The following is an 8,259-nucleotide window of genomic DNA, read 5'->3' as shown; positions in this document are numbered from 1 at the left end:
GCCATGCTTTTTATTCAAGTTTAAGGGCAATAATTTTGAGTTTAGAGCCTTATTAGTCATTGTTATATCATATTAAAGGTAATTTTAAGAATTATAGTAAACCTACCCATATAGATTTAGTTTTACACTAAAATATATTTTGTTTGTTTTTTTTTGATAAAAAAACATCGTATTGAAAAGTAACATGATGTATCTCTGTTGGCCGTCTGTGTGTGTGTGAGTGTATAACGAACGATCTCGCTCACCACAAAATCGATATACTTTACAGAGAAGCTGTCCATAGGTCGAAGGAATATCAATAACAAATTTGGAGGAATAAATAGAACTTGTCCTTAAAATGCTGTCTGAGGCTATATTTTTTCCTTTTTATTGAATCATTGAATAAAAGCATAAAATTTCTTAAATCTATATTTTCATTGGGTAAAAAATTGTATAATTCATTACAGTAACTGCTGATAAAAGTATGCATAATTATATTCTTACTTAAACAATCCCTAACTGTCATTTCAGAGATCTATTGCTTCATACTTTATACTAAGACAAGGTGCTACGTCTCTAGGGGCACCTCCCTAAAAATAGTTATAAACCTTCCCAGGGCAAGAGAAGCTACACTGTAAAGGAGAACCGTATTTGTTTAGCGGTTATCAAGATCATTTGGTACACACACGCACACCTACACTTATTACTTTTATGTAAGGATACCAAATCCTTTAAAAAACTGTTGTTATAACCCTTGACTTGTACAATGGACCTACCAGTATTTCTCTAACTGTGGAACAAAATAAAGGAATTTTGAATACTCTTTACGGTGGTTTCTAACACCATGTTGTCATTGTTGCATAACAGTAAAGTTTCAGTACAATTATTCCCTAAAATGTACTGTGATTTGCTTATATTTTGACCAAGGAAATCAACTGTTTAATAGTCTCACCTCTTTCGGAATCTTTATTCTTTATATGGATTTCTATAATAGGACTTAGAGTGGTCATTTTCACCAAAAAAAGACCATACTCTCTGTATTTAAAAGGTTAGGGAAGGGCAAAAAAATGGTAAAAGCAAACCTAAGAATTAAATCTTAGAATGAAATAGCCTAAAAACTATCCTATGACCTGTGTGAAGCTTCCCTAAAATAAAGAACTTAATAAGTATAGCAGTTATCGAAAGCTTAAGCAACGGACCAAAAACAACCTGCTGCTTTTTACAATACACAAGTGGCGATTTCTCTTGTTTTAATAGATTTAAACCTTCCCTCGCCTATTATGTTGATGTTTTAGTTTCATTATAGGGTAAATGGTAGATTTAGGTTTCTAATATTCATATTATTGATAATATTTAAAATTAGTGCAGTATTTTAACATATAATTCATATAAAGGACAAAGATAATAATTCAAGTTTTCCTTAAATGAGACAATAAAAACATAATATTCTTTTGAAAGTTACTCTATGACTCTTGCATATATAGGTAAGGCATGAAGAAATTTGCCTATTATCTGCTAATGAACTTCTATGTCGTCAGGAAGAAATCCGTTGGTTCCAGGGATAAAGAAAAAAGAAATATTTTGTCAGAAATTATATTCATATATTCAGTTGAACAGAGAAAGCTGAACAGTGAACATTCATTTTTCTATATTCTCGACTCGGCTCATGTATTTGTGATTAAATAGATAGGTAAGCAATTTTTACATTAAACAATCAAATATATATAATACATATATATTTCATACATACTGACTAAAAAAGAAAGATAATACACATAACAATTCCCACTACTCAATAAGCATGGATCAAAAACTCGAAAATTTAAAAACTAAATTGATAAAAGATTCATCCGATTTTGTACATGTAAACGACAGACAAAAATTCACTGAAAAAATGACAAAATTACTCAATATTGAGCTTGAAAAACTCAAGATAGAATTGGGGGTACTACCTAAAATACAACGAGAATTCGCTAAATCGAAAAACTGCTTCTTCTTAGCCACCCAAAATTACCAAAATACAGAGGAAATTGACAACATAGTTAGGGACATCCTTAATGATGGACTTGAAAAAAAAACGGACGGAAAAACAGACACAAAAAAAGAGATTGAAAAATCTTTCCCAAAAATGATCAACAACCCACCCGTTAAGATTCCCATGGGCGGAAAGACGGACAAGAAAGAGAAGAAAAAAGCAGGTTGTCTCTACAAAATCTCTTTTACTAACAATAAGTTCAATCTTTCAGATGATACAGGCTATTATCCAGCTGAAATCTTTCTGATGGGTCTTGCAAGCTTTAACAAGAACAAGGAGAAACAAGATTTTGTCCAGGTAACTAGAGAGATACCCCACTGTGCTAAACAGCACGTAACAAAGCTTAATGAAATAGCGTACAAATTACGAAAAAAGAACTATAAAACGAGACAAAACATAGACTTCAAAACATATAGATACACATTAGAAATTAAAAAAGCGGGCGAAAATTGGCAACCACTAACTGAAGTTGCAAATGCTTTCAAAACCATCAAAAAAGATTGGGAAGAGGCAATCAAAATACCCTATATACCATATGAAAGAAAAAAAGACAATTAAATATAGAAACTAAAAAGTAAAACATGATTGTTACTAATTATTATTTTCTTACCCTTCATGAATATTATCTTCCTTGTTAAACAAGAGCAAATTCTCTCTCTATACCGTCTTCCTCGCAAATAGAAAGCAAAAAATTGTTTCTCTATGATGACGTAATCCTATATTCACTAAAAAAAATATTTATTTCAGGCCAGTAACATTGATACCACCAAAAACAACAGTATTGTTAAAAACAGCAAGAACAAGGATTAACTGCTAACATCAAAGAGGTAACTAGCAAATTTGAACTTTAATACTATACAATAAATAAATCTTCTATTACACACTTATAATAATCTAACATTCTATATGACTTACAAACCCTATGAAATTAACCAACAGTTTTATTATCCAACTAGAAAAAAGATACTACTGAACACAGCTAATATTGTTTACTTATATTTTAGCCGACACCAGCTGTAGAACTACACCACCCACAAGGACTCTGGTAGGAAATTGACAACTTATTCATACGTACTGTACTAAATCAATCATTACTTGGACTAATTTAACCAAATTAGGTTTTTTTTAGGTTTTTGATATTTCATACAACCTTCTTAAGTTATTCATTACAGTAAAATACAATTTTAAAACTTATTTACTGTGTAAATATGCATAAATATGATGTTTTTACTGACAATTATGTTGATTTTTACTCAAAGCATATATCTTGTAGACAATAAAATGATTATAACTTTCGTTCTATTTAAGATAAATTGATGAAATAAAAAGTACATTCAATTTTATTAAGCTGAAAAGTCACTTATTGATATTAAGAAATAATAAACCCCTTTGAGTGGGGGAGGGGGGGGGGGGCGTTGAGTATCGAAATAAGAAACTAATGTAAATTTCTTTTCTACGGTGGGTTTTAATGATTCATATAGCAGCCAAACTGTTTTAGGCAATACCCATTTGTCTGTCTGTCCCTCTGTCTGTCTGTCCTTTTGTCTGTCTGTCCCACCACTTGTCTGTCTATCTGTCTAACTGCCTCTCTTTTGGATTTCAATGAATCATCTAGCATAGCCTAATTGTAATTTGTTAATGCCTCAAAGACTCTCTGTTACTATTTACCTGTCCCTCTGTCTGTCTGATCATTCACAGGTTCTCTATTGGATTTTATCTAATTAATTGTCTATTTTAGTAAAACTTTGATAATTCTTCTTGCCCGTCTGTCTGTCTATCTACTTAGTTTCTACCCTTGGTCTAACAGACTTATTCACTTAATTTATAAAAAATTAGATTTAACTAATAATATGGTGGTTTCTTGTACCAAGAGATACACAAATAACCTTGTGTTGAAAAAAAACAAATAAAAAATGATTCAATTTCTTCTATGAAGAAAAGTGTAATACATGTTCCTTTATTCTCTTTGTACATCAAAAATATGTTTCAAATTTATAATATCAGGTTATATTCCATTAATTTATTAACAACTAAATTTTTTGACACCCCACTTATGACTTTTAACAGCCCCCTTTAACTAAAATCAAGGGTGATTTTATTAGTATTTTACCAAACCTACTTTACATAAGAAATTTATTACATTTTAAATTTTTTTTATAAAAAGAGGATTGGGATATATCTCCCTCCCAACATTAACTTTAAAAACTATTGTAAAATATATTAAAAGTTATAAACATATATCTATCAAGATCATTAAAGGAATTAACTCAAGTTTGAGGGGGGGGGGGGGCTTAATGCAACCATCTCGTAATCAATGCACAAATTGCACTTAGAATTCGAATTTTGTTACAAAACTTGGCATGAGTAATCCTTGGTACATCTATTTTCCCAAAATGGAACAAAAAGTTGCAAAAGTGATGGCTAACAGCTGGCAGCTCAGTCATTTAGCTGTTTTTGGGCTATATTCAGGGCGAAACTATCATTAATTGCATAGGAATCAACTTTTTGAAACCTATTTTTGCTTTAAATATCCATTTTTAAAATTTCTTGTACCAGCTGCTAGAACTGGCTGAAAATGGCTGGGAGCGGCTAAGAGTATGAAGAGTATATAGGGCTTGTAACATGTCTAGGGGTAGGTTTTTATTGGTACTGAGCTCAAAAATACTACTATAAATAGTGGGGATCCATCCATTTGGCAGCTGGGGCTGTTACACAGACTGTTAAAAACCTACCTAGAGACACGTCACAAGCCCTATCTACTCATTCTACTCTTGGCCGCTCCCAGCTGAGCTGCGGCCATTAGCAAGCTGCCAAATGAATTTTTTTTGTGGTATTTTAAAAATTAATAAAATAAAATTAATGGTCTTCTTATCAATAAAGGGGGGTTTGGTGCTGGAAGGTGGGCAAAATTGATATATATTGAGCTAAAATTTTTAAACTACCTGGTCCAGTAGTTACTGCATCTAAAAGAAAAACAAAATTAAATTTTTTTTTTTTAAGTTAGGTAAGAAAAACTGCAAAAATGGAATTTGACTTTGCAGATTTCTTGCTACACCTTCATATGTTATTATTGAGACTGCTCCATTTTTTTGGTAAATTTCAGGTTTATATTTACATACTAGAATTGAAATTTTGTAAAAATCTTTAAAATTGAGATCACACAAAAGAACCAAAAAAACATTCTTTTTGCAGATTTCAAAAACTTTGAAGTGCTCGTAAGGTCACAATTATTGCATCACAGAAAAAAATATTTAGCATGGGTCATTATTTTGCTTAAATCAACCACATTTTTACTGGGGGCAAAAATTTTTTCAAAATTTTTTCATGGTGGGATGATTTAATCTACAATATATACTTTTGGCTGTTGACAGCTGTTCTAAGCCATTTTTGGCAGTTTTCAGCTGTTATGACAGCGAAATCTAGAAATTAAAAAAGTGTTTTTAGTAATATGTCCTTGTCCATGACATAAAGTTATAATGTTAATTAAGAAAAGTTTAATTCCATGGAAATATTCAATTTTTATATCCTTATAAGCCATTACCCAGCTGCCACTATTTTTGGTAGTATTTTTCAGCTCAACACCCCTTAAAACTTATCCCTAATGGATGATTCCTACGTAATTATTGCTGGATTTGCCCTGAAAATAGCCCAAAAATGGCTAAACAGCTGAGCAAACAGCCCTTAGCCATTACTTTTCCAATTTTTTGTTCCATTTTGGGAAAAAAGATCTACCAAGGATTACTCATGCCAAGTTTTGTAATGAAATTCGAATTCTAGGTGCCATTTGTGCATTGATTACATGATGGTTGCCTTAACCCCCCCCCCCCCCTTAAGCTTAACTTATTGTTAAATTTTGAAAAACAGACCTACTAAGGACTACACATGCCAATTTTCATAACAAAATTTGGATTAATTGATTATGGGATGGTTGCATTAACTCCCCCCCCCCCCTACATATGTATGAGAGTTTCCTCATGTCTCAATTTACTAATTAAAAGTTGTACAGTACAGTTGTACAGAATATTGCAAGATTTTTTTAGTAAAGTCTGGTAATTAATTTACCTAAAAATAGATAGCATAGAATTATCTGAATCAGTGACTTGCTTAAATACACCCTCCTTAAACACCCCCAACCCCACTTTATTTTAAGGGGTGTAAATTTATTTCCTTTATACCCCCTTGGAATTTATAGAGGGGTGTACATGATTGGACACCTAGGGAGGTGTATTCATCCCCCTTTATTTTACAAGGGTGGTGTAAACAACCCCTATACCAACCTTTTGCACGCCTTTGATCTTAACTATACTTTTAGAGAACATAAAGTTGTAAATTCAGTAACTATTCTACAAAAATTATCTTCCTAAATTGATATATGATTTTCAGGGTAATCTCCGGTGGACTAAACATTAAAATTTTATGGAAAAAAAGATATCTTTGGAACATGCATGTCTTGAAATTATCCCCCCTTTGTACTCAATACGCATTTTTAATTCTAAGTGCGTCAATTTTGCGTTTAAAGATACCCTTAGTTTAAGCATTAATTTCTCCAAAAAATGATGAAAAAAGATAAATTTTTTTTTGATAAAATGATAATAGTATATGTAAAATGAAATAACCAGCAAAAAAAATTACAAAATTACGTTAAATAGAACGAAAATTAGAGCGTTTTGTATGCCTTATAAAATGCGTATTTCTCATGAAAATTGTAACGATTTAGTGTCTTGAGTAAAATATTTACAAACTTCCCGCTTTTATAAGTAGCTAGAGCCTTTGTGCACCCTATAAGACAACAACTATTTTGGTATTCTTCACCACTCTACTGAAAGGTAACTTTCATAAGAATAATTAAATGATTAATTTAACTAAGTTAAAATATTACCTTAAAAATTATAAAACTCGCTGACTTAAAACTTATGAAACTCCTATCTTTAAAAATGAATAAAATTATGCTGAATGATTAACTCTAGCCAAAATTAACAACATGCATATTAGTTAACCACACTATAAAAAAATATATTCATTACTTATACTTATATTTCAGCCGGTAGAACCACACCACCTTTTAAGACAAACTGTTTTGGTCTTTTTTCAACACTCTACTGAAAGGTAACTTTCGAAAAATTAAATGATAATTTAACAGTCCACTAAGTTAAAATATTACCTTAAAAAAATAGGAACTCGCTGACTTAAAACTTATAAAATTCCTACTATTAAAAATGAATAAAGATTTGCTGACTGAGTAATTCAAGCTAAAATTAACAACTTCACACTAGATAACCACATTATAATAAATATAATCATTTATTTTATATTTCAGCCGACACCCACCAGTAGAACACCGCCTTTTTAAGACAAACTGAAGACAAAATTAAAAAGATACTTGATGAATTATCCATAACCATTGATTAGTAACATTCATGATTCATGATATATAACAATATTAAAATGCAAGTAAAAATACTAGCTATGATTTATAAATTGTTTTTTTTTATGCACTGTACATAAATAAAATACTACAATTTTGTAATTGCTAAATATAGTAATATTTTTTCTAATCTGTATTTATCTAGCGTTACTTTTTTTTATGATTGTTATGATTGTATCTCAGTCAAGAAAAAAATTCACATACACAATATGGAAATGTTAATTAATGCATTGATTGTCAACCAAACTAAATATGTTATTAATAAATTATTACATTAATCTTGATCATATTTTACTTAAAATAAACGAACTATGAACTATAAGAGTAACAAAAATAACAAGCTTAATACAAGCATAAACACAACAGTATCTCAATAAAATTTCTATTCTTAAGTAGATCTTTAAGAGTGACAAAAATAACAAGCACAAATCTTTAAGTAACATAACCAAATATATCTAGTACTAAATTACATTAATCTCGATTATAGTTCTTACTTAATGTTCAAACAGACTGTGACAATACAACAGTATCCATTGATAAAAAAAAAAAAATCATAAGCTAACTTGCCAAAAAACTAATATTGCTCTTGCTATCCTTACTATGAGTAAATAGCATAACACTCGCAAAATGTAAAAAAAAAGAAAATAGCTCAATCCTAAATTATTAAGCAGCAACCCGATTCAATCTTTTCTTTTCATGTAGACTTAAGAGTGTCAAAAAAAAACAAGCAATAAGCTATTAGTTTCACGAGTAAATTAAGATGCATGCAAATGATAAAAAAGAATATAGTAAGCCAATATTTATTAAGCAGCAATATGAA

The 8,259-nt window shown here is 30.4% G+C and overlaps 1 long non-coding RNA gene across 1 annotated transcript; it reads left to right on the top strand.

Annotated features, from left to right (window-relative positions):
- The first annotated feature begins 1,584 nt into the window (after positions 1-1,584).
- LOC145324261 (uncharacterized) lies at positions 1,585-3,048 on the top strand. The gene is made up of 4 exons (XR_013881221.1): positions 1,585-1,669; positions 2,226-2,311; positions 2,762-2,841; positions 3,019-3,048. It is a non-coding gene; the product is annotated as an uncharacterized LOC145324261 (long non-coding RNA).
- Positions 3,049-8,259: the final 5,211 nt, after the last annotated feature.

This window comes from Acartia tonsa, chromosome 7, assembly GCF_053477335.1.
Source record: "Acartia tonsa isolate MP-2025a chromosome 7, ASM5347733v1, whole genome shotgun sequence".
Taxonomy (NCBI): domain Eukaryota; kingdom Metazoa; phylum Arthropoda; class Copepoda; order Calanoida; family Acartiidae; genus Acartia; species Acartia tonsa.
The sequence above is the reverse complement of the archived record's forward strand: the minus strand, read 5'-3'. Positions and strand labels throughout refer to the sequence as shown.